This window comes from Schistocerca gregaria, chromosome 5, assembly GCF_023897955.1.
Source record: "Schistocerca gregaria isolate iqSchGreg1 chromosome 5, iqSchGreg1.2, whole genome shotgun sequence".
NCBI classification, from domain to species: Eukaryota; Metazoa; Arthropoda; class Insecta; order Orthoptera; family Acrididae; genus Schistocerca; species Schistocerca gregaria.
In genome coordinates, this window is record NC_064924.1 from 388,507,324 (window position 1) to 388,533,617 (window position 26,294).

A 26,294-nucleotide genomic window follows, 5' to 3' on the forward strand; every position below is an offset into this window, starting at 1 on the left:
ACCCTTGTTGACTATTTGACGTTTCGCCCATTTCAACCACTTTCCGTAGATGCTCATGACACCAGGTAGCGAACAAACCACCAGGTTTCTGAGATCCTCGTTTCCAGGCAACGGGTTATAACAAAGTGTCTTTTGTCAAAGTCGCTTAAAGGAAGTGAGTTTAATCAAAAGTCTCCGCTCTGTTTGTAGTGCTGCATCACATGCTGCCACGCTATCAGGCGACATTCCGTCTTGTAGAAGACAATGCTCATAGTGATTTGGCTCATAAGTGTACAGGGTGGTCCACTGATCGTGACCGGGCCAAATATCTCACGAAATAAGCGTCAAACGAAAAACCTACAAAGAACGAAACTTGTCTAGCTTGAAGGGGGAAACCAGATGGCGCTATGGTTGGCCCGCTAGATGGCGCTGCTATAGGTCAAACTGATATCACCTGCGTTTCTTTAAATAGGAACACCCATTTTTATTAAATATTCGTGTAGTACAGAAAGAAATATGAATGTTTCAGTTGGACCACTTTTTTCTCTTTGTGATAAATGGCGCTGTAATAGCCACAAACAAATGGCTCACAATTTTAGACGAACAGTTGGTAGCAGGTAGGTTTTTTTTAAATTAAAATACAGAACGTAGGTGCGTTTGAACATTTTGCTTCGGTTGTTACAATGTGATACATGTACCTTCGTGAACTTATCATTTCTGAGAACGCATGCTGTTGCAGCGTGATTACCTGTAAATACCACATTAATGCGATAAATGCTCAAAATGATGTCCGTCAACCTCAATGCATTTGGCAATACGTGTAACGACTTTCCTCTCAACAGCGATTAGTTCGCTTTCCGTAATATTCGCACATGCATTGACAACGCGCTGACGCATGCTGTCAGGCTTTGTCGGTGGATCACGATAGCAAATCTCCTTCAACTTTCCCCACAGAAAGAAATCCGGAGACAACAGATCCGGTGAACGTGCGGGCCATGGTACGGTGCTTCGACGACCAATCCACCTGTAATGAAATATGCTATTCAATACCGTCTCATCCGCACGTGAGCTATGTGCCGGACATCCATCATGTTGGAAGTACATCGCCATCTGTCATGCAGAGAAACATCTTGTACTAACATCGGTAGAACATTACCTAACAAATCAGCATATATTGCACCATTTAGATTGCCATCGATAAAATGGGGGCCAATTATCCTTCCTCCCATAATGTCGTACCATACATTAACCCTCCAAGGTCGCTGATGTTCCACTTTTCGCAGCCGTCGTGGATTTTCCGTTGCCCAGTTGTGCATATTATGCCGGTTTACGTTACCGCTGTTGATGAACGACGCTTCGTTGCTAAATAGAACGCGTGAAAAAAAAATTGTCATCGTCCCGTAATTTATCTTATGCCCAGTGGTAGAACTGCACACGACGTGCAAAGTCGTCGCTACGCAATTCCTGGTGCATAGGAACATGATACGAGTGCAATCCATGTTGATGTAACATTCTCAACACCGACGTTTTTGAGTTTCCCGATTCTCGCACAAATTGTCTGCTACTGATGTGCGGATTAGCCGCGACAACAGCTAAAACACTTACTTTGGCATCCTCATTTGTTGCAGGTCGTGGTTGACGTTTCACATGTGGCTAAACACATCCTGTTTCCTTACATAACGTAACTATCCCGCGAACGGTCCGGACACTTGGATGATGTCGTCCAGGATACCGAGCAGCATACATACCACACACCCGTTGGGGATTTTGATCACAATAGCCATACATCAACACGATATCGACCTTTTCCGCAATTGGTAAACGGTCCATTTTAACATGGGTAATGTATCACGCAACAAATACCGTCCGCACTGGCGGAATGTTACGTGATACCACGTACTTATACGTTTGTGACTATTACAGCGCCATCTATCACAAAGCGAAAAAAGTGGTCCAACTAAAACATTAATATTTATTTACGTTCTACACGAATATGTAATAAAAATGGGGGTTCCTATTTTAAAAAACGCATTTGGTATCCGTTGGACCTATGGCAGCACCATCTAGCGGGCCAACCATAGCGCTATCTGGTTTCCCCCTTCAAGGTACGCAAGTTTCGTTTTTAGCAGTTTTTTCGTTTGACACTTATTTCCTGAGATATTTGGCCCGGTCACTATCAATGGACCACCCTGTATATAGAATTATTACGAAAGTGTGGCTCATAAAATAAATTCTATACGTAGCAGTATTGGTGGAAAACCACAACTATGTAACAGAATATGAAAGAGGCCGAAAAGAAATTCGCGTTTATGCCTTGATGGACGCGGCACCGTTCCGCCGGTTCCTGTCGCCCAAGTCTGAATTTTGCGGCAGCAGCTTCAGGCGCCACTGAACGATAGAGGATGCACGACTGACGCAGGCAGCAGAGCAGTAAGGTACTCGTGGGTGGTGCTACTCCTGTACCGATCTCCGAAAGTAAACACTGGCCGGGCGGCCGGTGTGGTGGTCGCTGCTGGGGACAGCAAAGGCCTTACATCTGGTCAGGCGGTACGGTCGCAGGTTCGAATCCTGCCTCGGGCATGCATGTCCTTAGGTTAGCTAGATTTAAGTAGTTCTAAGTTCTAAGGGACTGATGACCTCAGAATTTAAGTCCCATAGTGCTTAGAGCCATTTGATTTAGGTCACACACCTGCAATTCTTGTCCAGTGTGCTGCAGGTCTTTATACACCATTACGTCAAAGGAGTCCGGTTGTAGTTGCCAGCTACTCACGAGGAATCCTAAGAAGAATTTCAGGTATTCAAGGTAACCTCTAAGCTTTTATCATGGCAAATCAACAGGGTATTGATGCCGAAGTCAGCTTTAGCGTAACTCTTAAATTTTGCACGTTGCGCCTAACCTGATCACTGAGGACAACGTCGCCCGTGTGATTAATTTTTTTTTAATTTCACTTTCACGCCTAATAAACTGGCTTGCTTTATTTCTGTGTTAATGGCAAGAGAATTATTATTAACTACTGGGCTAAGTAGTTCGTTCTATAGTAGCGGCTCCGGCCAGAGAAAACCATCGTAACGACTGGGAGAGCGCTTTGCTGACCACACGCCACTCCTGTCCTCATCCTCATCTGAGGATGACGCGGCGGTCGGATGGTCCCGATGAGCCACTTATGGCCTGAAGATAGAGCGCTAAGTTGTTCGTTCTAAGAAACGTTATTAAGAATAACCAACTTAATCAACCACTATCGACTCTCTGCCGCTCCGTTACGGTATTCACGAAGGGGAAAAAATTAAATAAAAATGGAATGATCGTATGGCATTACTGGTCAGAATGCTCCTTCTGGTGTTGTTTGGCCGCCTGCTGTCTGACGCCACTGGGGCGACTTGATGAAGATGAGATGAAATGTTTAGCACAACAGAAACATCCAGTTCCTTAGAGAAGAGAATGACGGACCTGGGCGGGAATCGAACCCGGTACCCGACGGTCTAGAGCGATGCTACCCACTAGGTCACGGGTTGCAGACTATTTATGAAAAACTAATTCAAGGCACAAAGAAATTTAGAAGCCCAATTCACAAACAGAAGTTCCTGAAGAGAATACTTGACAACATTCAGCATGGACAAGAGAACGTAAATTATTCCAGTTGGGAACATTTGACTGAAAAAAATTAGGTTCGTCTGAACTCTCAGAAGTAGGGAATGAAAGATGTGAAAAGAAACGAAAGAAAAAATTCCAGGAGTTGGAAAAAATGATGTGTCCATAGCGTTTAAATGTTTTATTGATTACATTCCACTACATTTGTTTCTTTTTCATAACGAATAAATGAACATAGTTAACCAATCACTTAATCTACTGTCAGACAATTTTTTCAAAGTCTGCGCCACAACATGCGCACAGGGATACTAGCTAAGTTTTTGAATTTAGGACACTTCAGAAGTAATTGGGATAAAATTAATTTTATTAAAATCTTTTTTAAAGCCAGAAATCGTCCATATGCTAAAATCAAAATAAAATCTCTTCTTAGACAGTCAAAAAAGATTAAAAAAGCGGATGTGTAGTGCTGTAGTGCGATGGACTAAAGCATAATTGTAAGAAGGACAGAAAGCACATTTAATTAACGAGATCTTTTGTCATTGAGGCGTGAAGAATGGAAGACCTCTCACACAGGATTCGCTGCAGATAATGTAAGTGGACAGAAATTTGAATATTCGCAGTAGAGGCATATCAGAGACTTAATTAAACGCTGTACAAGAAGAAGAGGCTTGCCAGAAATGCACTGCAGAATTGAGGGTATATTATGACACAAGAAGCTGCAGTGTTATTACTTCTGCAACCGTATTTTCCGTAAGATCACGAGTCTAGAAATATTGTTAATATTATATGAATGGCCGAATTGTCCACTATGGAAATAAAATTCCTTAATTAGTTCATCTCCGTATGTGTTCCAGCTGGCGAGGAGAATTATCAGAAACGAACATTTCTCGCGATCGTGCTCGGAGCATACGGAGGAGAATGTGTTGTCTGCGGCTGGGCGAGCATCAGCAGTAACGGCTGTTCGAGAATCTACGGCTTTATTAATTCCCTTATCGCACCGGCAGCGGCGGCTTAATTCTTTTTTCCTACAAAATAATTAAAGTTGGTCCGGACAGAAATCCACGGCAGTCCAGCCGGGGACACGCCCTGGGGCGTGCGACCGTATTAATTGGCTTAATTAGTGACTGCAGGGCGCCATCAGCAGCAGCAGACGCACCCTGACTGCCTTCCGCCCCACCGCCTGCGTTCGCTGCGCCTCGCACAAGGGGCCTCGTAGGGTCGCCACCTTTTGTTACGCCATCGGTTAAATGCACGCATGACAAGCTGCTCGAAATTATCTGCTCCCTACAGGCAACACTCCAAATATTTAGTTTTCCTTCCTACTTCGTAACACTACCTGGAATACGTACTTGCTCTAGTTGCTTGCAGTAGGCACTCGAAGCGCACCACATTTTTCCTCTGACGGACTTCCGTAGTTACGGTCTTAGATAATTATTCTTATTCAGCGACGAGTCACGTGATACCGGGTAGTGATCATGCGCTGAAAGGAAAGAGCATGGAGGAGGAAGGGGAGCGAAGTCTAAGTGCTCTACGATAAAAGCTTATTTACTTTTGTCGTGGAAGATGGGCTACAGCATCTTGTAAGAACGAGGGGTCTCAATTAACTGTGTAATCGTCGGACCTAGTGAGTGTGAAAACTAGCAATTATCGGTTCATCTTGTGATTCCTTAACAGAGTATTCGCTGTTACTACCTTAAATTTATTGCAGAACTGCACTAGTCATTTTCCTCTCTCATTCTTCCAAGCCCATATTCTCTCGTAACTGTTTCTTCTATTCCTTTCTCTACAACCGAATTCCAATTCCCCATGACCATTAGATTTTCATCTCCATTTACGTACTGGATTACCTGATCAATATACTCATACACTACTGGCCATTAAAATTGCTACACCAAGAATAAATGCAGATGATAAATGGCTATTCATTGGAGAAATGTATTATACTAGAACTGATATGCGATTACATTTTCACGCAGTTTTGGTGCATAGATCCTGAGAAATCAGTACCCAGAACAGCAACCTCTGGCAGTAATAACGGCCTTGATATGCCTGGGTATTGAGTCAAACTGAGCTTGGATGGCGTGTACAGGTACAGCTGCCCAAGCAGCTTCAACACGATACCACAGTTCATCAAGAGTAGTGACGCGTATTGTGAGCAGATGTTTTCAATTGGTGATATAGATCTGGAGAATGTGCTGGCCAGGGCAGCAGTCAAACATTTTCTGCATCCAGAAAGGCCCGTACAGGACCTGCAACATGCTGTCGTGCATTAGCCTGCTGAAATGCAGTATTTCGCAGGCATCGAATGAAGGGTAGAACCACGAGTCGTAACACATCTGAAATGTAACGTCCACTGTTCAAAGTGCCGTCAATGCGAACAGGAGGTGACCGAGACGTGTAACCAATGGCACCTCATACCATCACGACGGGTGATACGCCAGTATGGCGATGACGAATAATCCCTTCCAATGTGCGTTCACCGCGATGTCGCTAAACACGGATGCGACCATCATGATGCTGTAAACAGAACCTGGATTCATCCGAAAAAGTGACGGTTTGCCATTCGTGCACCCAGGTTCGTCGTTGAGTACACCATCGCAGGCGCTCCTATCAAGGGTAACCGCAGCCATGGTCTCCGAGTTGATAGTCCATGCAGCTGGAAACGTCGTCGGACTGTTCGTGCAAATGGTTGTTGTCTTCCAAACGCCCCATCTGTTGACTCAGGGATCGAGACGTGGCTGCACAATCCGTTACAGCCATGCGGATAAGATGCCTGTCATCTCGACTGCTAGTGATACAAAGCAATTGGGATCCAGCACGGCGTTCCGTATTACTCTCCTGGACCCACATATTCCATGTTCTGCTAACAGTCATTTGATCTCGACCAACGCGAGCAGCAATGTCGCAATACGATAAACCGCAATCGCGATAGGCTTCAATCAGACCTTTATCAAAGTCGGACACTTGATGGTACGCATTTCTCCTGCTTACACGCGGCGTCACAACAACGTTTCACCAGGCAACGCCGGTCAACTGCTGTTTGTGTATGAGAAATCGGTTGGAAACTTTCCTCATGTCAGCACGTTGTAGGTGTCGCCATCAGCGCGAACCTTGTGTGAATGCTCTGGAAGGCTAATCATTTGCATATCACAGCATCTTCTTCCTGTCGGCTAAATTTCGCGTCTGTAGCACGTCATCTTCGTGGTGTCGCAATGTTAATGGCCAGTAGTGTACATCTTCTTTCTCTATTTATTTTCTGCTTCCGACGTCGACATGAATAGCCGAGCTGTTGTAGTCGGTGTTCTGTCGATTATGATGAGATCAACCCTGCCTTCCTATTGACAACGTATCCTACTTTCGTTATACCATTTTCTGCTGCTTTTGATATTGCCCTATACTCTTCCTTCCAGGAGATTCTTGCCTTTTCCCCATTTCATTTCACTGATCATCACTAAATCTTGATTGAGCCTTAGGATTTCTCATTATAGGTTTCCTAGCTCCCCTACCCCGTTCAAACGTTTGACATTCCACACCTCGATTCATAGAACGTTATCTTTTCGTTGGTTATTCGATCTTTTTCTGATGGTCACCTTCCCGTTCGTAGCCCTTCCCAGACATACGAATGGGGGACTAGTCCGGAACCTGTCGCAGGTGGAGAGATCGTTACGACAATTACACATTTTGTAGATACACGTTATGTGTCTTTAGTGCAGTGGTTTGTTTCCATTGCCTTTTGCATCCACATGTTGTTGTTCATTGCTGTTTCTTCTTCCTTTTAGGGGTAGTTTCCCACACTAAGGGCAAGGGGGTGCCCTGAACCTCTGTCCTAACTTCTGCCCTCATTGACAAGGCTGTTGGCAGAATAGGGATGACACCAAGACGTACTATCTGGTTTTTTCACACAATCATCACTATGATTAGTACAGAATACATATGCTAAATAATCGTCAAGGCCACTGTACAACTATACATAACTGAAAAACCTATTTTTTAGAAACATCGAAAAATTCTATAATCTTTTCTGATTACATTGATATTCATTTTACTGGATTCAGAAAGAAAAATGACTGCTTAAAGTAAATTTGGGATTTAGAGTCGTATAGTCTGCCTTGCCGCCCTTACATCCTTTACAAATAACTATTACTATTGGCTAAACGTCTGGAAAATATCTGCTTCTAGCAGTTCTACTTGGGATACATTGTATATATTTGTAACACTGCTGATTTTGAACATATGTAAATTATCTTTAGTCCTGTTTATTTTGGTGTTGGTGAAGAGTTTTATTTACGTCCTACAGAAAGCGTTTTACGTAAATGCTAATGATTTTTGTTGGTGGAGATATTCCGTAATGTGGCCACTACCTTTATCAAAGAACATACTTCGATAGCGCATTTGAAATTATATGGCATTCCTCACAGAATTTTACATATAATGATGAATTAATTATAAAACTACATTGTCTACATTGTTATGTAGATATAATTGATTTTAATAAATTGAATATGTATTTATGTACAATGTACTCGTATTTATGTCTCTAGTGCACACCTACTAAAAAAATAAGTTTAATATTCAACACTTGGACCCACAGCTATTGTGTTTTTTACGTGATCCTGAGGTGTTCCAGCACCTCTGTTCCACCATCAATTGGTTTTCTTTACACAGATCTTAATTTTAAATTTCATGGTTTTTCAGAATCATTTGTGCATTTTCCTGTATAGATAGGTTGTCATGTTTTGCTGTGGAAGATCCGTTGTCCTTCGTGTTCTGAGAAAGGCACAAGAATGCTGCACGTATTTTGGCGAATATTAGTCATAAAGTATGACTTTCACTTCACCAAAACAGAGGGTAATCGTTGTTATTGAGGGAAAAGTAAAAAGCGTTCATTACAATGTTCTGCAAAAAATGTGCAATATTTTTCTTTGGTTCTGAATAACGCATCAAGGCGTAAAAGAAAAGGATCTTCCGCAGTAAGACAAGACAAGATATCAATACAGGATAATGTGCAAATGGTCCTGGAAATCCATATAAAGTAAAAGTAAGGTTTCAATAAAGAAAACCAACAGATGGTGGCACAGAGATGCTGAAACATGTTTAGGTCACATGAGAAAAAAGTGTTTTGCATAATAGGCAGGCCTTATATCCAGGACTTTAATAATTATTTTTACTGAACTATGTCATCATAAATGTGATTAATATACATTCAAGAAAAATCAATCAGTGTTAAAAGGAAAGACAAGAGGAATCTGGAAAGTGAAGATGTGCATAGGGATGATGGCTGTGTTTTAGAAATATTCTGAGGCACAATTTAATACGCTCCATATCTTATTTATAACCTCCCACAACTTGTATTTTTCAGAATTTAAGTATCTCCTGAGGTAGCTAAACCAATTACCTATTTTTTCTGTAACTGCTATTATTTATACCACCTAGAAGATATAAACTGTATTGCAGTTTCAACTAAACTATAGTTTTTTATCAGAAAATGTATTCATAAAATTAAAATATAAGTTACAATAGTTTTTCTAATCATATAAAAAAAGTACAGAGTTAAACAGCTCTAGTACTTCAACCATTAAGTCATACATATCTGGCAAAAATTTAGTCTGCTCCATATGTGAGCTGTGGGATTAAATAATACCTGAATTTGGAAACATTTTAGGAAACCTTGTGCATAAACATCTTTGTTACTGGCTCGTATAAACATTAGTACTCCATAAATTGTTCCAAATAATTGCAGATTGCTTAGAAAATATTTTGCAGTAACTATGTCAACAGCAAAACAGCAAAACATATGCAAAGTAAATAGTGAATAAAAGAAGCAGGTGCTGATTTTCACATGATATGGAGCTGCTGAGGTATTCAGTGCCATTCAATCCACGAGGTGTGTGCGATATGTCGCGTATCTAAACTGGTAACCTGACACAACAGTTTTGTCTAGTGAAACCTGTAGTAACTGTCCACGATGCAGTATTTTTATACACATATTTTCTCTGGCACTCACATATATGCAGCTGTAAATGACAACTGCCGCACCACACCTTTTTCATCTTGGAAGCTCATTCAACAATCTTCCTACATTACATTTGTGCCGTTTTGTAGGCGGAGCAGACAGCGAGCACATGTCAATAGGCCGCAGACATTTGCGTCCCCCCTCCTCCCAACACATCCACTTCACGCCAGTTGGCATTGTTACGTAGTCTCCTGAGAGGGATAAAGCTGGCCGCAAAAAGACAAAAGCCATTGTCACATTGAATCTACACACATAACACTCACACACTGGTTACGTACTTCTTGATGACCCAGGCTGCGAGCTGGTATTCATTTGCCTTTGGCTGGATTTTTCATAGCAGTACGACGAATTTGGGCTTTACTTACGAAGTTAAAATATGGCGCAGATTTCATTTCTTGTGTGACCACTTTCAGGCAGAAATCTGTGTTTTGCGGCAAACTCTCGAACTGTGGGTAACTTGTAACTACTGTCTCTGTACAAATAAAGGCACCTGAAGCACTGTTCCAACAGATGGCACAGGAGAAGAATGCTTGGCAGACTGCAACAAACCAGTATGAAAACAGATTTCCCAAAAAAACTGTGTAACACATTTCGTTGTTCTGATTTGTTAATTTTGATGTTTAGTCGATTGACTGAGAGCACGAAGCGCGCCCGCGCGCGCGCGCGCGTGTGTGTGTGTGTGTGTGTGTGTGTGTGTCTGTGCGTGTAAAGTCATATGCTAGGCGAACAGAGTTCGAGATCATGGATACGTTAACATCAGAGATGATATGTTTGATGAAATGACAAGAAAAGACCTCTCGTTGTAGGTATTTACATTACCAACAAAGAGACTGTTATTCGACAGGGATAAAAGCCACATTCTTTAATAAAGAATGCCACTTTCCAATCATCATAGACGTATATCTTCATTTCAAGACCCCATCACTGCCACAGGCAGACTGCTTTTAAGCTGTCCGAGCAGGTTCTCTGCACCGATACAAGTACTATTACTTCGATTTCCCTCCTACTTTTCGAGAAACAACCAAACTCAGATTCTCCATTCTGGAGCATGACCAACAGAGGAGCTGTTAGGAAGGAGGTCCGTGGCTTCTCTGACATATGAATATAATACATGCACTAAACTGACTGACTCAAAATAAACAAAATCTACATAGGATGAAATCAGTGAAATACAGCAAAGAAATGCTAATAAAGAAATTCGTTCAGAAAAGCTAAATTACCAGTCAACAAATACCGCTGGAGAACCCATGATTACAGTGGATGGAAGTTATAGAATGAAACTCACTGACACTGTATATTGCTGTGATATTCAGAAGCTTGCTTAAGGCGCTTGGTTTTTAATGCTATCCATTGCGGTAAGCAGGAATTTCGGGTTTAAAAACCTGGTCTGAAACAAAATTCTCATTTACCATGACATATTCGCTAAAAGCTTTGGCACAAGGGTAGAGAGAAGCCACAGGCGTGAGGAGGATGACTGTTTCAAAGTACAGATATTGTACCTTTTCGGATTTTAACCCTCTTTCTCATTTTTCAGTTGGGTTATACACTCCTGGAAATTGAAATAAGAACACCGTCAATTCATTGTCCCAGGAAGGGAAAACTTTATTGACACATTCCTGGGGTCAGATTAATCACATGATCACACTGACAGAACCACAGGCACATAGACACAGGCAACAGAGCATGCACAATGTCGGCACTAGTACAGTGTATATCCACCTTTCGCAGCAATGCAGGCTGCTATTCTCCCATGGAGACGATCGTAGAGATGCTGGATGAAGTCCTGTGGAACGGCTTGCCATGCCATTTCCACCTGGCACCTCAGCTGGACCAGCGTTCGTGCTGGACGTGCAGACTGCGTGAGACGACGCTTCATCCAGTCCCAAACATGCTCAATGGGGGACAGATCGGGAGATCTTGCTGGCCAGGGTAGTTGACTTACACCTTCTAGAGCACGTTGGGTGGCACGGGATACATGCGGACGTGCATTGTCCTGTTGGAACAGCAAGTTCCCTTGCCGGTCTAGGAATGGTAGAACGATGGGTTCGATGACGGTTTGGATGTACCGTGCACTATTTAGTGTCCCCTCGACGATCACCAGAGGTGTACGGCCAGTGTAGGAGATCGCTCTCCACACCATGATGCCGGGTGTTGGCCCTGTGTGCCTCGGTCGTATGCAGTCCTGATTGTGGCGCTCACCTGCATGGCGCCAAACACGCATACGACCATCATTGGCACCAAGGCAGAAGCGACTCTCATCGCTGAAGACGACACGTCTCCATTCGTCCCTCCATTCACGCCTGTCGCGACACCACTGGAGGCGGGCTGCACGATGTTGGGGCATGAGCGGAAGATGGCCTAACGTTGTGCGGGACCGTAGCCCAGCTTCATGGAGACGGTTGCGAATGGTCCTCGCCGAAACCCCAGGAGCAACAGTGTCCCTAATTTGCTGGTAAGTGGCGGTGCGGTCCCCTACGGCACTGCGTAGGATCCTACGGTCTTGGCGTGCATCCGTGCGTCGCTGCGGTCCGGTCCCAGGTCGACGGGCACGTGCACCTTCCACCGACCACTGGCGACAACATCGATGTACTGTGGAGAACTCACGCCCCACATGTTGAGCAATTCGGCGGTACGTCCACCCGGCCTCCCGCATGCCCACTATACGCCCTCGCTCAAAGTCCGTCAACTGCACATACGGTTCACGTCCACGCTGTCGCGGCATGCTACCAGTGTTAAAGACTGCGATGGAGCTCCGTATGCCGCGGCAAACTGGCTGACACTGACGGCGGCGGTGCACAAATGCTGCGCAGCTAGCGCCATTCGACGGCCAACACCGCGGTTCCTGGTGTGTCCGCTGTGCCGTGCGTGTGATCATTGCTTGTACAGCCCTCTCGCAGTGTCCGGAGCAAGTATGGTGGGTCTGACACACCGGTGTCAATGTGTTCTTTTTTCCATTTCCAGGAGTGTACAAACGGGTAAGCGTTTTGCCTAAATAAAATTTAAACTTGACGTGTTTGTGGGTGAAGAAGAGGGGGAAGACAAATCACCAAATATTAACACAGTAAAGTATATGTTACGTGAAGTCGGGTAGAAAACTGAAGTAAAATTGTGTATTTGAGACGGAAATTTAAAAATGGTCACTCATTTCCTAATAACAGACGATTGATAGCCCCGTCAGATGACCAAAAACACACACTATACTCTCTGATTTCATTGACATACTTCATCGTAATTACCTCATACTTCACAGAATATCAATCATTAAGATTTTCTTTACAATAATGACTAAGTATGCCCAATAGTTATTCCAAAATGTGCTATAGTAAACTGAATGCTCCCTATTTTGAAAGTGAACCGACATTTAGCCAGCAACAGATTCTTAATTCAATTTTTCAGTTACACTAGGTTATCTACCGTAATGTTGTAGAAAGGTTAAAGCCACGAGAAGCCGTTATATAAAACAGAGCAGTAACTTGCTCCAAGGGATAAAGTGAAGTATGATTCTTCTAATTAATTCCAATTTTTCCTATGAAAACATTTGAAGTATATATGATGGCCGTACACGTTACTAGTATCCGGTTCTTCGTTATAAGCTTTCGTAGCGTTTTGTCTCCTATACTTTACTGCATTAAGTCATATTTTATTGCATTTGGACGTCGATGTTTTATAGCAGTTTCTTACTTGAAGTAAAACTCTTTTTGGTTAAATTCTATTTTTCTTAGCAATCATTCTGTTTTAGAGGACTAGTATTCATTTTCTGTTTTTCTTTCCTGTTGTTGTAGTAACCAAACTCAATATAGCCCGAACATTTTTGTTATTCACTTAGTTTGTTTCATAATATTTCTTCACTTCCGATATTATTACGAGCTTCCGGGAGCAGTTTTTCTGCGACACTGTATGGACAACACTTGATGATTCGCTGTATAGGACTATAACGTCATATAAAATATAAATATTCGTACTGATATTTTGTCGAGATTTTTTTGTCGCTTATGACAGCCAGTTTGTGATACTCATCTTACGTTCTCTGGGATTGCATGGAACGTACATTCAGCCCGTAACCCCTTCGACATTGTAGTATTTTTCATTTGTCGAGAACATTCTACAACATTCTCAAAGAGCCTGAAATATTCTAGAAAGTTCTCAAACATTATAGACATACTAGAAGATTCTGGAACATTCTAAACATTCTCCAGCATTCTCGAACAGTCTAGACATTCTATTCTGGAACATTTTGCTACATTCAGTATCATTTTGGCCGTCCTTCCGCTCAGAAGTCCAGTGCTGTGATGCATTTTTCGACATCTTTATCCTCGAACACAACAGAATAGCCAGTCTGTCTATTAGATAAAAGTGTATCAAAATCCCTACAATAGTTATTGTTATTAGCCTTCCAATACAGACAGAGAAATGCGACAAGGAACTATAATGTAATAATGTATATAGACCTTTAAGAGGAAACCTTTTTCTTGTTAACTAGCTCTAAATAACTACATGCAAAACATTTAAATAGTTTCAGTCATTTGTATAAATCACGAATTTCCCTTCTACGCTAGACACTTCACTAGAAATGTAAGTTACTGGCATTTAATTATTTACATGAGTAATGTTGTATGAATGCTTGGCATCTCTTCTTTCGGACAGGCAGCATATATAATTACTTCCTTCCATTTTCTTTCCTTTCTCTCCACTCTGCCTTCAGTTTACATAATTTAATTAATTGGTCTTTTTGTTAGTAAATGCCTTATAATGACGTGTCGATTTTTAGCTGAGCCAGATTGAGGCTTCCGCAAAGTGTAAACTGAAGTGACGTATTAATGCTTATAGATATTTACTAACGGCTAAAAAATGAACTGTAACACTGAAGTTATAAGAACTGTAAAAGACTTTTAAGTAGGGAAGATTTCCTACTATTCTATAGTACGAAGAAAGAACTCTCTTTCTGTGATAATACTGTCAGATAAAGACGATACATCAGACGAAATATGAAGAAATTTTAGTTTATATCTTTACCTTGATCCTGGCAGTTATAAGATCTTCCCCATCAAAGCGACTTCCCTTTACTGGCGTTATCGTGGGTCTTAATGATTTCTCGAGACTTTGAATATAACACAGTCCGATAGAAACTAGTGAGCGTAACACGCTAACAGTCTGGAGTGCACCGCCAATAACAAATTAACGAGGGTCTACCATTATTGGATCCCATTGTGGTGCCACTTCCGCTGCACTAAGCGTTGCGCCTCTAATTTTTGAGCGAGCCGTAGTTGTAGGAAATAAGTCTAACGCTTAGCTCGTACGCTTTGCTGTTGTTGTGGTCTTCCGTCCTGAGACTGGTTTGATGCAATTCTCCATGCTATTCTGTCCTGTGCAAGATTCTTCATCTCCCAGTACCCACTGCAACCTACATCCTTCTGAAAATGTTTATTGTATTCATCTCTTGGTCCCCTTCTACGATTTTTACCCTTCACGCTGCTCTCCAATACTAAATTGGTGATCCTTCGACGCCTCAGAACATGTCTTACCAACCGATCCCTTCTTCTAGTCAAGTTGTGCCACAAACTTATCTTCTCCCCATTCCTATTCAGTACCTCCTCATTATTTATGTGATCTGTCCATCTAATCTTCAGCATTCTTCTGTAGCACCACATTTCGAAAGCTTCTATTCTCTTCTTGTCCAAACTATTTATTGATCATGTTTCACTTCTACGCTTTACTATGTACTACAAAAATAACCAAACGAGGGGTACTGGGGAGAAACAGTGAAGCTGTGACTAACATCGTTGCGGACACTTTGGGGCCAGTGTTTGCCAAATTAGGCTGTAGACTGGACGTGTTCCGCATAACCTACGGGTCACAAACTGACCGTTTGTAAACATGGCAGAAATAAGTTCTTGAACTGCCGTTTCTATACTTATAATTATATAGTGCCTTACTTCAGTAAAGTGTTTAGATAATTTTTAATAACCTCATATTTGACCTACTTATGGATTGTGTAGAAGTATATAACAATGTGAAAGGTTATTACTCTTTGAACGTCTTGATTGCTGCCTACAGACAAAGTCGCATCTTTGAACCAACCCAAATGACAACTAATTTAAACCAGACAACGAAGTCACGTACTGGTCCCAAGTCTTTATAGCTAGGGATATATATTTTTTTTGTATTGTAATAAACAATGAGAGAATTACGCTTGTAGTATGTTTTAGAGGTAGAAATGGACGAGGAAAGAAGGTGAAACAGAAAAACGATGCTAAAACTTGTCGGAGCCATTATATTTCTCTGTCGTGTTTGGCCCAGCATTGCCCTACACAAAAATTGTATCATATAATTTGAGAGATTCTGACAGCTCAATTTTTCTTCCAGACATAGTTCTGTCGTATTACAAGAAGCACTGCGGAAGCTCATTCGTCACGCAGGATCTCAAAAGAAGCAGCTGTCGAGCTCCGCTCATCAAAAATATAGCACTGGGGGTGGGGTGGGGGGGAAGCAGAGGCGACGCCCGCCGTTGAGGGCGCTCCTCCGGAAGACGTATTCGGGCACTATCAAGGACGACTGCGCTGATGCGCGCGGCAGTTAATCCTCGCTTGGTCCGTGAGCGCCCCTAATATTTTCCCACTACTTGTTGACAAAAGAGCGCCCGCCACCACTGAGGGTGGAGGAGCAGTGCGCCTCGACTTTCGCCTGGCGCCGTGACGTCAAATTTAGAGCAGGTTGGCTGCCTTCCACTGTGCTGGGTCGCCGATCCTTGTATAATACATCAGCGTTAGGTAGACGGCTGTGAGCCTCGGGGTTCTGCGAGGCGCGGTGGTCGTAAACGTTATTGCAGGCAGCTCTCTGCTACAGTCAGCCGGTCTGTACCGCCCCTATGGAGCTCCACGTAGGCCAGCCCGCTGCACACATAGCGCGTCCTCAGTCCTTGCTATTTTCGAAATGCACCAAAGTAAATGAGAGAACACAGTATAGAAGGGTAGAAGTACGAAGCGTAGTAATAAAGTTTTAATTATCGACTCAAGAAAGTCAAGCTGCGAGTGTGAAGCATGTTGCTGATGATAGCTCTTCTCTATATGTTATTGAGACCTAGGGAATAGCTGTTTCACTTGGTTTGCAAGATATATGCTTCGCAGCGGGAGATAATTACGGGGCTTCGAAAAAGCGATCCTTTAATTTTGATGCGGAGAGTACTTTAAATTCGGGACTCTGACTTTGATGTGGACGTCGCTTCCCGTACACAACTATGCAATACATTAAAGGTTGTTGTCCGCTGCCTAGATGTTACGTTTCTGTCTGTATTGCTTCTGTTTTTTTCCTCCATTCATAATGTTTACTAGCACCTGCAGATGACTACAATGGGTGGAATTTTTTTTATTAAATATGGTATCCACACACTCCTGATAAATAATATTAGTAAATAATGTACACTGACCCACCGCCGGCCGGTGTGGGCGAGCGGTTTTAGGCGCAACAGTCTGGAACTGCGCGAGCACTACGGTCGCAGGTTCGAATCCTGCCTCAGGCATGGATGTGTGTGATGTCTTTAGGTTAGTTAGGTGGAAATAGTTCTAAGTTCTAGGGCACTGATGACCTCAGAAGTTAGGCCCCTTAGTGCTCAGAGCCATCTGAACCATCTGACCCACCTACAACTGACGTGTTAAGGGATATAACATTCTCACCCTGATCTGCAGAATGCCAGTTTTGTTCTACCTGATTACGAGATCTCCCTGAGTAGTCCCCGCCCAGAGATGCTAATGGGGAACTATTTTACTTCAAAAATAGTTTATGCAAGAAATCCTTCATCATTTAACCGTAGAGAAGAGCTGCGTGCCCTCAGGAAGAAAGTACAGGACGTAGTAACCTCTTGTTTTCGTCCATTTGCAGTACTACGACATCTAGGCCATATTGGCTGATGTTACAAGACCAGAGCATGTCATCCAGATTGTTGCTCACACAACTACTGAATATTCTGCTGCCCCTCTTCACGATCCACATGCTTTGCTGGTTTCCCAACACATACCCCTCGATTATGGTTTTACCTGCATCTTTGAGTCACGCAAGCTACCACACCTTGGCATCATCCGTATTTCATGCGGGGTATGGTACACTTATACAGTACATGACGAAACAATAGCCACTGTTAGTGAAAAGAGCTTCAGTATTGTAAGCAAGGTACAATACTGTTGATACGAATTTTTTTGGAGAATTGTAACAAACCGATATGTGCGATACACACTCTAAATATATTACATTTAACTGCATGTTTAGAACTGACTTATGACTGCGCAAGCAAATGCGTACAATCTTAACCATTTCATTCGCAGATGGTTGTGACACTCAACAGAGAAACTGGGCTATGCCTGAGAATACTTACTCCCAATAAAAATGGCTGGGCGTTCGCTCATTTAATCGACAAAACGGGATGCACGTGGCAACGGAACTGCTGCTGATCGATAAGTTAAGTTTCTCAGTACCAATAGTACCGAACCGACATGCAGAATGGAGTAAGTCTATTCCATTTGAGGAGCTCTTGTTCATGGCTTTGTTATAAACAGACATTTTATTTAACCGTTTTCATTACGATTTATTAATCACTGATCAGGGGCAACTTGAAACTGAAGAACATATTTCTTGTGAAAACTGAAACAAAATTCCCATATGCAATTATTGATTTCTTGAATGAAATTTTAGCTTTGCACGGGAGTGTGTGCTGATACGAAACTTCCTTCCAGATTAAACTGTGTGCCAGACCAAGACTCGAATTCGAGGGCATCCTTTTCGTGGGAAAGTGCTCTGATAACTTAGCTACCCACACGCAGGTGACTTGTACATTGTTTACCTTATGTTAAATGTGACGCTAATTTTAAATGTTTCAGGACAACTCTTGTGGCGTGCCTACTGGGAAAATGTAAATATCTCTCTCTCTCTCTCTCTCTCTCTCTCTCTCTCTATATATATATATATATATATATATATATATATATATATATATATATATATATATATATGTGTGTGTGCGTGTGTGTGTGTGTAGAATGACAGAGAGAGTAGGAAATATATGTAGGGAGTAGGGAGGGGCCTGAAGAAACAAATGGTTCAAATGGCTCTGAGCACTATGGGACTTAAGTCCTGAGGTCATCAGTCCCCTAGAACTTAGAACTACTTAAACCTAACTAACCTAAGGACATGACACACATCCATGCCAGAGGCAAGATTCAAGCTTGCGACCGTAGTGGTCGCGCGGTTCCAGACTGTAGCGCCTACAAACACTCGGCCACTCCGGATGGTGAAGAAACAAATACTTTTAGGTATTTGAAAATGTGGGGAACTGTCTTTGTAAAGTTCACTGAGTGTTCCAAAAATTGTTTTGCTCTACAGTGTTGTATTTTCATACAAGACTTTTTGTACTTGTGTCATTGATTTTTGTGTGTGAAAGTTCTCCACTCTTGTGGGTTTTTGATAGCGAGTATTGCTTTCTCCGGATCTTAAGGTCGGTTTCAATGTTCTTTTATGACATAATCTGTGAATGTTGTGTCTACTGTCACCTTTCAAGGCTCTCAGGGGTACAGAATTTCACGTTTTGAATCTCAACACTGTCGGCTTATGTAGACAGATTGGCACAGACTGCAGGTTAAGTTATGGGTACTAACTTTGGAGAATTTGTCTTCGGAGGTGATCTTAGAGTTTAAATTTTTCTGTACTGTGTTGTTTGTGCGGAATATTTGCAGTTGTTTTCTCTTCTGGATGCTACCCACCTTGTGAATGTTTTTGTTACTGTATGTTATCATATGCCATGCTGTGTTTTTTTTTTTTTTTTTTTTTTTTGGTGATGTGTTCCTAGTTCCCAGGGGTTGTCAAGTGTTTGTGTTCCTGGTTCTCTGTTGTAGCGGATGATTTGTTCACATTTTGTTCTTTTTTAATTTTTCTTTTATTAATTGCTGTTGCACCCACACTCTCTGGTTTGTTTTGTTTAGTTCGTCTGTGTAGTTCAGTGGACTTCTGTTGTCGACACGGTAAAACGTCACGAACATCTTCAAAGATTCTGGAGTATAGAAGTTCCGATTCCTGGCACTAATATGCTACTATGACACCACTACAGCCATACAGACACACACACAGACACACAGACACACACACACACACACACACACACACACACACACACACACACACACACACACACACACACACACACTAACACATAGCCATAACTTTCATCATTCAAGATAAAATGATGGGAATAAAGAAAAACGCAGGGAGCACCAAAATAACCTATAACCCGCAGTGGAAAATCGAGAAATATACATTCGTGCTCCCACTGGTGGACAGTTTGATAGTGGCTCAAAAGGGAAAGAACTTATAGGTGGAGGCAGAGAATTCACCACAAAAAAATTGTATTGGGAATGGACGGTTGCCATGTACCGACAGTAATATAACCAGCCACTAAAAGGCCTTCAAACATACGAACTCGGGAATGAAATATGCTTATACTTATTTACGAGTCGAATCACAGTCATAAAAGTCGTGTCAAATACATATGACAGGAATATTGCTCAATGCTATACTTGTACTTGACATTTCAAACGGAAACACTGAACTACAATCACCAACAAAGTCCGTCGCCATATGCCGGCCATAATGTGCAGTCTAGAGTTCCTCAGCAAGCTGCCTTAATAGTATATGTTTTACAGTGCATACTTAATATTAGATGTCTCTACATAATTTCTAAATGGCCGCTAGTGACATCGAATTTTCACATTAATTTTTTTTTATTGAAATCAACAGAAAAGTTTCAGAATCAATGAATTTTTCACCTAAATAATTATTAACACCCTTCCAGTTGTGTGGTATTATGCTTTTAAAACGAATACTGTACGGGCAACACTGAATTTTGCTGTGTTGGTACACCTGTTTTCCCACCAAATACAATGTCGCGATTATGTATTGCATGTATTGTACAAGCTCTTGACAGGCTGAAAGGGATGGAATGCATACTATTGTTACTCTGTCTCAAGAAAGTCCATAAGGCGTTTTCCAAAACTGAGCAGCCGACTAGTGCTAGCGACATAGGAGTTTGATTGTATGCATAAATTCGGTGACACTTCAAGCAGTACATTTTACATTTCTATTATAATTTCGAACTTGCAGGAAAGGTGTAGTTCTGACGTATTGTAGTATTGTCCACTGAATTATCGCGCTAAAATGCTCTTATTTCTGCTAAGGATGCAAAACCACAACAACAAGGAAACTGAGAGTTCCATACACACTTTGACAAACAGTGATGCTACTGATGTAACGCTTGTTGTTGCAGATGGAACCTGGGTAAAATGAAAGAACCGGTGTTTGTTGAGAGGTTCAGAGGGAGCGTAAGGGAAGAATTGTAGAAAAAAACCAGGGAAAATGAATGTAGTAGAAGAAGAAGACTGGGTAATTTGAGAGATGAAATAGTGAAGGCAACGGAGAATAGATTAGAAAAGAGACAATACAAAAATACGGTAAAGAAGCAGGCGATAGGGAATACAAAGGCTTAAAAAATGGGTTTGACAGGAACTACAAAAGGCTAGGGAGGAAGGGCAAGAGGACAAATGTATTGATTATTGATTTAGAAGCATATATCATTACGGGAAAGATAGAAACAGGTTGTAGGAAAATGAAAGAGGCCTTTGCAGAAAAGAGAACCACCTACATGAACATGAAGACCTCAGATAGAAAACCAGTCCTAAGTAAAGAAGGCACAGCTGAAAGATGGAAAGGGTACATAGAGAGATGTACTTGAGCTTAGTACTACAGAGGTGGAATACGACATAGATGAAGATGAGATGGGAGATACGATTCTGGCAGAAGAATTTGATAGAGCCCTGGAAGATCTGAGCCGAAACAAGGCCCCAGGGGTAGACGACATTCGGTTAGAACTACTGATAGCCTTGGGTGAGGCTGCCATGGCAAGAGTCTTCCATCTCGCGAGAAAGAAGTTACAGTCAGATTTCAAAAAGAATAGTAATAATTCCAATTTAAAAGAAAGCATATGGTGACTGGTGCGAATACTGCCGAGCTATTAGTTTAATAATTTATGGTTACAAAATATTAACACGAAGAATGGTAAAACTGGTAGAGGCCAACCTCAGGGACGATCAGTTTGGATTCCGGAGGAATGAAGGCAACACTGATCCTGCGACTGCTCATAGATGATAGGCTAAGGAAAGGCAAACCCACGTTTATAGCGTTTCTAAAGTTAGTGAAAGCTTTTTCCAATGTTGACTGGAGTAGTCGCTTTGAAATTATGAGGCTAGCAGGAGTAAAATTGAAAGAGCGAAATGTTATTTACAAATTATACAGAAACCAGACGGCAGTTGTAAGTGTCGAAGGGCGTGAAAGGGAAGCCGTGGTTGAGAAGGGATTGAGACAGGATAGTAGACTATCCCTGACGTTATTCAGTCTGAACATTGAGCAAGTATTAAATGAAACAAAAGAAAAGTCAGGGGAAAGAAATAAAAATTGCTGATGATACTGTAATTCTCTCAGAGACAACAATGAATTTGGAGAGCAATTGAACAGAGAGAACATGGTCTTGAAAGGAGAATGTAAGACGAACATCAGTAAATTAAAACAAGTATATTAGAATACAATCGAAATAAATTAGGCGACACTAAGGGAACAAGATTAAGAAACAAGATGCTTAAAGTAGCAGATGAATTTCGGTATTGGAGCAGCAAAATAACTGATGACGGCCGAAGTAGAGAGTATATGATATCTAGTCTGGCAATGACAAGAAAAGACAGAATTTGTTTGCCCTCCTCTTCAGCCGTAGGCCATGGTTAGTGTATCCTTATCTCACAGTCGCAACAACAGGTTCAGCACAGATATGAGATGTCGTTTCATCAAGTTAGTTCGCTCAGCTCTTTGTTCACATGGCTAACAGCCGTGCTAGCCCAGGCTGGTGATGTCGCTGTGAAACCTTCACAAACCCCTCACATGTGAGTGTTCCTGATGTCCTACATTAAAAACGACTGCAAGCTAAGCCCTCTTTTCTTATTTTCTCTTGTTTAATAATCAAAATATACTACTAAGACATAAAATAATTAATAATTAATCATACCTGTTTATTGTCAGTTTTGGAAATATCATCTATGGCGTTAGACATTGTGTTCCAGGATCTTTATGATCTCTTTATTACAGTGAAACTGAGTCTCGGCCATGTTTCTATCATCGACGCGCCTTTAGTTGAAGACTTGTCTGATGTGGCACTCCTCGCTACTCTATCCAGTGCAGTCTTCTTAATTTCTGCACAACTGCTGCAACCTACATCCATTTTATTCATATTCATCCCAAGGTCACCCTCTATCGTTTTTATCCCCCACCTCCCCACACGACCCTCCACAAGATAATTCACGATTCTTTTTGGCCTTGCGTGTCCAATCAACCGATTACTTTTTTTAGTCAAATTGTAGGACAATCTGCGTTTTCCCCAATTACCTCCTCAACGTAAAATTTTATATTAATGGGGATTCACAGCCCCGACGTTTTTTCAGAATGATAACCTGGTCGAAGTAGTCTGCATTCTTTTTGTTATCTGTGCGATCGGTCAATTTCAACCTTGAGTCGTTTTCAAGCACATATCTTAAGCTTCCAGCTGCATTTTCCATTGTAATATATCGTGTCCACATGTACCAGCGATGTATTACAATTTACAATGAAGCTGGAAGCTTAAAATACGTGCACCAAAAAGACCCAAGGTTGAAACTGGCCTATCACACAGGTAATAAAGAGAATACAACCAACTTGGACCATATTTTCAGTCTGAAAACCCTCTCATTAGTTGTTCGATATAACTATACAATCCTTAACATTCTTTTGAGGCACCATATTTCTTGTTTGAACTGATTGCCGTCCACATTTCATCACTTCCGTACAACTCTGCACTTCACACCCATTTCTTCATGAAAGACATTCAAACTCATTAGTTTATATTAAATGTTGATAAAGTTTCCTTTTTCGGAAATGCTTTTCTTATTGTTTCGTGTCTGAATTTTATAGCGACCTTGCTTCGGTCATCAGTTACTTTGTTACCCGCATCCTCAGCTGTGGTCTCAGGGCACTGCTGAATGGTGTCACTACACTCTGAGGTAAGTCGGCTTGAATCTGATAAGTCGGTTCGAATCCTGATAATGGATGAAAATTTCGTCGGCAGTATTTGGCCGGTAAGCGGAGAATCCTTTGCGCAAGTGTCTCATGATGTGAAGGGCATGTGATACGGTTTATCGTTGGCCTTCTGTCGGACAGGGACGGTCAACTCGGCGTCTCCCTTGGTGCTACTGGACAGGAGTAGGCCAGTTGCCACCACCGAGTTTCAGCCTCTCCCTTCTGTCATCATCGTCATATAACACAAAAAAAACATTACGCTATACACGTGCGCATCACACTCACCTACACTTCAAAGCCGGACGATGTGGCTGAGCGGTTCTAGGCGCTTCAGTCTGCAACCGCGCCCCCGCCACGGTCGCAGGTTCGAATCGTGCCTCGGGTGTGGATGTGTGTGCTGTCCTTAGGTTAGTTAGGTTGAAGCAGTTCTAAGTTCTAGAGGACTGATGACCTCAGAAGTTAAGTCCCATAATGCTCAGAGACATTTCTACTAATTTTAATGGCTTATTTCCTACACTAATTCCTTTAGCTTCGCCTAATTTAATTCAATTACATCTCGTAACATTACCTTTCTTGATGTTCGTATTATAATGTGTTTTCAAGACACTATCCATTTGGTTTAACTGCTCTCCTAAGTCCTTTTCCATGTCTGACAGAATTAGAATGTCATCGACGAACTTCATGTTATTTATTTTTTCTGCCGGAAGAGTTATTCTCTTTCCTAATTTCTCGTTCGTATTATTTATTGTCTGCTCAGTGTAAAGACTGAATAATATCAGGGATAAGCTACAACTTTATCTCATTCCCTTCTCAACGACCACTCCCTGTCATGTTCTTCGACTGTTATTATTTGCTTCTGTACTTGATGCCCGCTACCTTCAGATTTTGAAGCAGTGTGTAACGTGGCTACACTGAGTCACAGCGCCAGAGATTGCGCCAAAGAGTATTATTCAGCCGCCTCCACTGGCAGTTGCCACTGAGAATTTGCTGAGGGCAGTGGTAGTTCTGAGGTAGGCGTGATCTGTGCTTGTTGAGACGTCGATAGAGTACTAGTTGTTCTTTTTGGGCAAGATACCATATGTTATTCGATTGGGGAAGTTGTAACGATCAGAGTGTATTTTTTTCGTCAATATATATGAATGTAAAGAATTTTTTTTATTTTTAATGTCCTATGTAACAATGCCTCTTGGTCACAGGTTCAGTCAACAAAGCATCTGTCTTGTGTTCATGTATTAGAGTGTAATTCGGGTTTCCATTTGCAATCATAGTATTTCTGTTTTGAAAATTACTTCATTGTAAATGGCGTTTTAAGCATCTTGTCGTATTGAGGAAGAACCGTGCCAGATGTGTACTCACAGAACAGTTACACTTATGCTTTCTTGTTTCGTAGCGTTTATAGTTGCTGGGGACTTAATTAATTAAATGTGTTAACGGAAATTTCCTTTCATTCTTTGTTGTTATTCTCTGCAGTCAGATTGCGTACTAATATTATTCAGGGCCAACCGGTTACGGGACTGGGTAATCGGACAAACAGCGATTAAAATTAAAATTACTTGCATTATATTTAATTAAGCCCCCATGCACGTGTCGACCGCTGCTTCGGATCGTCCCTTGGAATTCTTTTGATAGTAAAAAATAGCAGACAGTAGGATTGTTGTAGTAAATTGTAGTTTAGTAATTGTAGTCTATATTGCATGTGTAGATTTGGTAATGAACATTTGTAGTTGTCTGTCTTTCTTCTAATGGTATTTTTGCAGAATTTAATTTTTGATGTCTTGTATACAGGTTTGACAATTTTGTGCAACTATGAAGATTTTAAGTGTTCGTTAGGCGTGTTTGTCGGGAAGCATTTCGTGTGAATGGTATTGTGATAAAGTGTCATTTTGTGTGTAATTTTCGTATTGTGACGAGTTTTGTATGTTTTGTAAATGATTACACGATCGATGAAAAAGGCAAAAATGATGTATAGTGAGAATGACGAAATTGTTAACATGGCGAACTCGCCAACACAAGAGAACAGTATGATGAATAATGAAGCAGAAAATAATATAACAAGTTGGGAAAATAGTCCGGAACCAGTTCAAAATTTTTCACAATCAAAAAATTTTCAGAATACAAGATTAATGACAGAAGATTCTGAAATAGTCTCGAACACAGATAGCTTGACGGCTATGCCAAAGGAAGTCAGTTACACGGGAAATTTTAGGGGCGAAAAGAATTTCGAACCAGTCAATATGAAGCAATTTATGAGTGCAATATTTAATTTGAGATCTGAATTAAAAACAGTGGGATCACAGTTACGATCTGAATTTAAAACAGAGATGGGAACAATGGATGCACGGTTGGACTCAATGGGGTCGCGGTTGGGATCTGAATTACAAACAGTGGGATCACAAATAGGAACAATTAAAACTGATATGGGACCAATGGAAACACGGTTAGACTCACAAATAGGAACAATTAAAACCGAGATGGAAACAATGGAAACACGGTTAGACTCACGAATAGGGATGTGTTTTAAAAACATGAAAGATGAATTAAAGAAAGAAATTAGAGAAGAAGTACAACTGATTTTGAATGCTC